Source organism: Tachyglossus aculeatus, unplaced genomic scaffold, assembly GCF_015852505.1.
Source record: "Tachyglossus aculeatus isolate mTacAcu1 unplaced genomic scaffold, mTacAcu1.pri scaffold_276_arrow_ctg1, whole genome shotgun sequence".
NCBI classification, from domain to species: Eukaryota; Metazoa; Chordata; class Mammalia; order Monotremata; family Tachyglossidae; genus Tachyglossus; species Tachyglossus aculeatus.
In genome coordinates this window covers 13,949-20,922 of record NW_024044991.1, presented here as the reverse complement: position 1 = coordinate 20,922, position 6,974 = coordinate 13,949, and positions in this window count along the sequence as shown.

Below are 6,974 nucleotides of genomic sequence, written 5' to 3'. Positions count from 1 at the left end.
TATCTACTAGTCTATTTATTTTGTTAATGATGTGCATATAGCTATAATTCTATTTCTTCTGAAGGTTTTGACACCTGTCTACATGTTTTGTTTTGTTGTCTGTCTCCCCCTTCTAGACTGTGATCCCGTTGTTGGGTAAGGACCGACTCTATATGTTGCCGATTGTACTTCCCAAGCGCTTAGTACAGTGCCCTGCACACAGTAAGCGCTCAATGAATACGATTGATCGAATGAAGGAATGAACTACACTCGATCCTTACCCTGCATTCTATAGCCCATCGGGAGGCCCTAATCCCGAAAGGATCCTCTCCGCAGAAGGCCGTCATAGGAGCCCGGGATTCCGTTCCCGAGAGGCCTGCCCGCAATCACACCGCGCGGCCCTGATCCCGGAAGGATTCTCTCTGCAGAGCACCTCCATAGAAGCCCGGGATTCCGTTCTCGAGAGGCCCACCTGCCATCACACAGCACGGCCCTGATGCTCCCGGTAGGATCCTCTTCTCAGAGCGCCGCCATAGGAGCCCGGGACTCCGTTCACGAGAGGCCCGCCCTCCCGCCATCACACCACGTGGCCCCGCTGCTCCGGGAAGGATCCTGTCCTCCGGACGCCGCCACGAGGTCCGGGGCTCCTCCATCCTCCCTCCCTCCGTCCGTCCGCCCGTCCTTCCGTCCCCGAGCAGCCTGCTATCGGGCGCTGATGCCCCGCGGCCGGGCTCCTGGCCGTCTCCCGCTTGGGCATCTGCATCCCCGCCCGACCACACCTAGGCCCTTGGCCGGGGCCCCCACCCCATCATCATCGCTACACTCACCCCTCGAAGCCACCTCCACTCTGTCCAAGTAGCCAGCTGGGATCGTGGGACATTGTGTCCCCCTGCTAGATCGTGAAACATTGTGTCCCCCTGCTTGTTCATTGTCATTGTATCCCCTTGCTTGTCCATGAATCATTGTATCCCCTTGATTGTCCGTGGATCATTGTGCCCCCCTGCTTCCATCCCCCCACCACCCCTTAATCGACCATCTTTGAGGAGCCCCCGACTCCCCTCTTCCCTGTCCGGACCTGACTGATTTCCCCCTCCCCCACCGCCTCCCCTTCCCTGGGTAAAAGGCCCTTATTATCAACAGGGTACGTTAACGACAGCCTCACTCGCACCTAGTCAGCCCTACCATGCTATTTGTCTGTTCACTCCTCTCCCCAAGCATCTCCACTCCCATGACCCCCTTTAAGAGTTCCACGGTACTCCAGAACTGCCATCCATAGGACTCCATTCTTCTCCACCTCTGAGACAATTTTGCCAAGAGCCCCTGGACTCTGCTTGCGATTAAATTCTTTGATCTGATTTGACTGACCTATGGAGAACTCATCCTTCTGCTTTGAGCATCTTCTGCCCATCTTATGGTCGCTTCTGCATGTTAATTGTTAACTGCTCTCTGTGATGTCATCTGCTTATCTTATATTCCCATTTATTTTAATTGCTAACATCTCTCGATGATGTCATCACCTGCCCTCCATAGGACTCCATCCTCCTCCACCACCGAGACAATTTTGCCAATAGCCCTTGGATTCTGCTTGCCATTAACCACTTTGATCTGATTTGACTGAGCTATGGACAATTCATCCTTCTGCTTTGAGCATCATCAACCCATTTTAGGGTCGCTTCTTCACGTTGCCAACTTATATTACCCTAGCGCTTAGTACAGTGCTCTGCATACAGTAAGCGCTCAATAAATGCGATTGAATGAATGAATGAATGTTAATTGTTAACTGATGTCTGTGATGTCATCATCTACTTATTTTTTGCCATGACATAGTAATTGTTATCTACTCTCTGTGATATGATCATCTGCTTATTTTATTATTGCCATAACATGTCAATTGTTAACAACCCTCTGTGATGTCATCGCCTACTTATATCATTGCTACTGCGTTATTGCTACTGCATTTTAATTGTTAACCTCCTACTGTGCTGTCATTTACCTTGCTGACCTCACCATGAACTATCAATTCCCCTGTTCCCAACTACCCTCCCCATTCCTCACTTTTCCCTTCCCCTCTCCCATCCAGCTCTTCCCTCCCTTTCCCCGGCCCCAACTCTGCCCCTCACCAGCTCCCCAGGATCCCTCTGTACCAGCGCCAAGCCTCAACTCCTCCCTCCCAGCCCCCTCCCTCCCCTCCTCCCCGCCCCCACCTCATCCCAGTTCTCCTTTCTGATCGCCACCCCTCTTCCCACTCTCCCCGCCCAGGCCCCCGCCAACTCATCCCAATCCAAACCCTCCCGACCCCTCGCACCCTTCCCCCTCCCTCCCATCCCTCCACAACTGCTGCCAAGTGTGGCCTCTGGAACCCCCGCTCCGTTATAGGTAAGCTCCCTTTCATCCTGGACCTATTCCTTTCCAGGTCTCTACTCCTCCTCGCCCTAACTGAAACATGGCCGTCTCCAGACGACACGGTCTCTTCTGCTGCTCTCTGCAGTGGAGGCCTCATCTTCTCCCACTCCCCCAGACTCACCGGAAAAGGAGGAGGTGTCGGTTTCCTTCTCTTCTTCCAATGTCGCTTTCGCACTATCCTTCCTCCCCCTTCCCTTTCCTTCCCTTCCTCTGAAGCCCACATTATTCTCCTCTACCACCCCCTCCAGATTCTTGTAGCCGTCTTCTACCCCCCCGATCCCACCTCCAAATTCTTTAACGATTTGGACCCCTTTCTCACCTTCCTTCTCTCCTTTTCCATGCCCACTCTGATGCTCGGAGACTTCACCATCCACATCATATCCCTGGTGACTACTCTGCCGCCCGTCTTCTATCTCTCCTTGACGCTGCCAAACTCCTGCCCCACCCCACCTCGCCCACTCACCAACTTGGTCACAGCCTCGACCTCATCATCTCCTACCGCTGCATTATCTCCACCCTCACCAACTCTGAAATCTCTCTCTCTGATCATAACCTTCTCACCTGCCTCCTCACTCACACTCCTCTCCCCTGTAAATCTATATTACTACCTCACAGGGACCTCCGCTCTCTCGACCCCATCCAGATTTCTGAGCTCCTCACACCCCACCTCGCCTCCCTTTCCTCTCTACCCAATCTTGATGATCAGATTACTGCTTTCAACTCTACCCTCTCTACTCAGCTCGACTCGCTCGCTCCCCTTTCCCTTCGCCGCTCTCGTACCACTAACCCACAGCCCTGGATCACTGCCACTGTCTGCTTCCTTCGCTTCTATGCTCGAGCTGCTGAACGTTGGTGAAAGTCTAAACACCAGTGACGTCCTGCTTGCCAAATCCAACGGCTCCTTCTCTATCCTAATCCTCCTCGACGTCTCAGCTGCCTTCGACACTGTGGACCACCCCCTTCTCCTCAACACGCTATCCAACCTTGGCTTCACAGACTCTAATCTAAGCATTTTACTTCCATCCTGCTATGTAAGCCAGTTAAATAAGAAAGGTAATAGAATGTGTAGTTCTCTCAATCTTATCGAAGAGTTCTAACCCATATGGTACGAAATACCGGAGAAACTCTTCTGTCGAATTTCAAATGTTCAGTTTCATTTCAAAACAGCAATACAGTCACGGACGATATCTACACTGGTCCTTGCTCTGCACAAAGAGTGTCTAGTTTTTTGCACGTGTCAGTTTTCTTCTAACTAGCTAAGTTAAAGTGAATGTGTAGAGTGAATATGCGTTTTCTCCCATCTGTAAAAGACGTACGTTGAAACCCTTCTGGCATGAAATGCTCAAGGGGAGCCTAACGAAATTTCATCTGATCAGTTCTATGTAAAATAATAATAAAGAAACAGACTCTGATCCTTCCACTACAGTGTGCAACCAATCAGCAATCTTGAGTTATGTTTGCACCATTTTTCTTCTATCCTGCCAAGTTAAAGAAGTAAGTTGATTGAATGCTTGATTGAATCTCTCAATCTTACCATAGCCTCTTGAGTTGAAACCAGTATGGCATGAAATGCCATATGAGCGCTTGAATCTTCTGGTCCATGTATTCAAATATTCAGGTCTCCCTATAACAGAAATACAGTCAAGGAAGATATGTACCCTGTTCTTTGCCCTGCTTTGCTCAACACCAAAGAAACATAAATTTCTGCAGGAGTCATTTTTCGTCTACACTGATAAATTGAAGTGAATGTGATGAGTAAATGCCCGTTTTCTCCAATCTGTAAAATACACTAGATTCTGGCTCAAACTATTCAAGGGAGACGGCACTAAATTTAATCTGTTCTGTTCCATGTGAAATATACATACAGAACTAGATCTTTATACTGCGGTGCGCAGCCATTCAGAAGTCTTGATTTCTATACGAACCATTTTTCTTCTATCTTGCTAAGTAAGAGATTTGATTGAATGCTTGTTTCTCTGAATCATATCATAACCTCTTTCGTTAAAGCCGTGTGGTACGGAATGCCTTACGAACTCTTTAGATTTCAACTTTTCATTTTCACGTATAACAGTAAAATAGTAAGGGAAGAGAAGGACACTGATCCTTCTCCCACAACGATCAGCACAAAAGCCTACCATTTTTCTTGTAACCTACTCAGTAAGAGTGAATGTGTTGAGTGACTATATGCTTTCGCCTTTCTGTAAAGTCACTTGATCTGACACGTCTCTAGTGTGAAATGCTCAAGCTTTATGAAATTTCATCTGATCAGTTTCATGTAAAATAATAATACAGAAACCGAAGGTGGCTACCCCAATCCTTGCACTGAAGTGTCCAGCCGATTAGCTGCTTGAGTTAATAATAGTAATAATAATGATGGTATTTGTTAAACAATGTACGAAGCACTGTTCTAAGTGATGGGGGTATACAAAATGATCAGGTTGTCCCACGTGGGGCTCACAGTCTTAATCCCCATTTTACAGGTGAAGAAACTGAGGCACAGAGAAGGTAAATGACTTGCCCAAAGTCAAATAGCTGACAAGTGGTGAAATAGAGATTAAAACCCATGATCTCTGATTCCCAAACCTAGGCTCTTTCCTCTGAGCAACACTGCTTTTCTATTTCGGTATTAACCTTGGGTTAACTAAGAAAGTTGATTAAATAGCTGTTTCTCACAATCGTATTAAAATCTCTTGCGTAGAAACCAGTATGTTACGATATGCCATATGACCGGTCTTCAAATTTCAAATGTTCAGTACCACGTATGACAGCATTATAGTAACAGAAGATTGAAGAAAAACACTGCCCCTTCTCCCGCAGTATTGGGAAGAAAAGGAGTCTAGTCCTCTGCATGAGTCATTTTTTTCATCTAGCCTGCTAAGTAAGAGTGAATGTATTGAGAGACTGGATGTTTTCTCCATTCTGTAAGGTCTCTTGCTTTCAAACCCGTATGGTGCGAAATGTTAAATGAAAACATTCATGTAATTTCATCTGGTTCAGTTACCTTAAGTAAAATCGTATTATAGAAACCTACTATAGTAAGACATGACATATGTATTGAGTGAAGGTGTTTTTCACTTTTTTGTAAAAGCGACTTACCTCTCTGTCGCAGAATGCTCTACAAGTGCTTGATGAAGTTTTCATCATGAGTGAAATCCTTGCACTCCAATATGCAGCGCTCTAGAAGTGTATGTTCTGCATGTGCATTTTTTTGACCTTGCTGGATAGACAAGTTAAGTAGGAAAATTGATTGAATGTGCTTTTCTCTTAACCTTGTTAAAGTCCCTGGCACTGAAACCTATGTGGCACGAAATGCTATTAGAACTTTTTTTGAAGTTTCATGGGCAAAGGCAATAAGTCACTCAAGACATCTACACTGATAGTTGCTCTGCAAGGTACAGCCCATCAGGAGTCAAGTTATCAGCATATGTGGTTTTTTTCTAGCCTGCTAAATATGTGTGACTACGCTGACTGTGCCTTTCTCCATTCAGTAAAAGTCATGTGCGTTGAAACACTTTGGCACAAAAGGCTTAATGAAGTTTCAGATGTACAATTCCAGGTAAAATAGTTTATATAGAAACAAAAAATTTTTACACTGCAGTATAGTGTAACATTAGACCCAGCAGGAGTCTAATGTTCTGCACTTCCCATTTTTCTTCTATCCCGCTAAGTAGACAAGTTTACTGAACTTGACTAAATATTTAGAAAATTGATTGTATGTGTAAATCTCTTAATTTTATCAAAGCTACTTGCGTTCAAACCTATATGGCAGAACATTCCATATAAACGCTCGTATGGCATACAAACTCTCATATAGCCTCAATTATTGAATTTCATGGGGAACAACAAAATAGTATCAGAAGAAAAGTGCACTGATACATGCCTCTCAGTATTTAGCACACGTGTCATTTATTTCCTAGCCTGCTAAAGAAGTGTGAATGTGTTGAGTCATGAACATTTTCGCCAGTTGGGAAAAACTACTGGCGTTGAAACCATCCTGTAGTAAAAAGGAATATGGGAAGTTTCCTGACATTTCATGTTCAATTCCATGTAAATTATGAAAGCTTCTTGAAATTACGAATACTAGGTTCCAAAACAGTCTGCAGTGCTTCAGGAGTAGCTTGTTAAGTAGGAAAGTTAAACAAGAAAGACCACTGAATGTGTGGTCTTCTCAAAGCTACTTAGCCTCTCTGTGCCTCAGTTGCTTCATCTAGAGAGGATTTTAAGACTTTAAGATTCGTGTGGGACAATCTAAGAATCTTCTATCCTGCTAGGTAAACCAGTTAAATAAGAAAATTAATAGAATCTGTAATTCTCTCAATCTTATCTAAGCGTTCTAAACCCAAACCTTGCCCTCTCCCTGACTTTCACATCATTGTTGACGGCACTACCATCCTTCCCGTCTCACAAGCCTGCAACCTTGGTGTCATCCTCGAATCCGCTCTCTCATTCACCCTTCACATCCAAGTCGTCACCAAAACCTGCCGGTCTCAGCTCTGCAACATTGCCAAGATCCGCCCTTTCCTCTCCATCCAAACCGCTACCCTGCTCGTTCAAGCTCTCATCCTATCCCGTCTGGATTACTGCATCAGCCT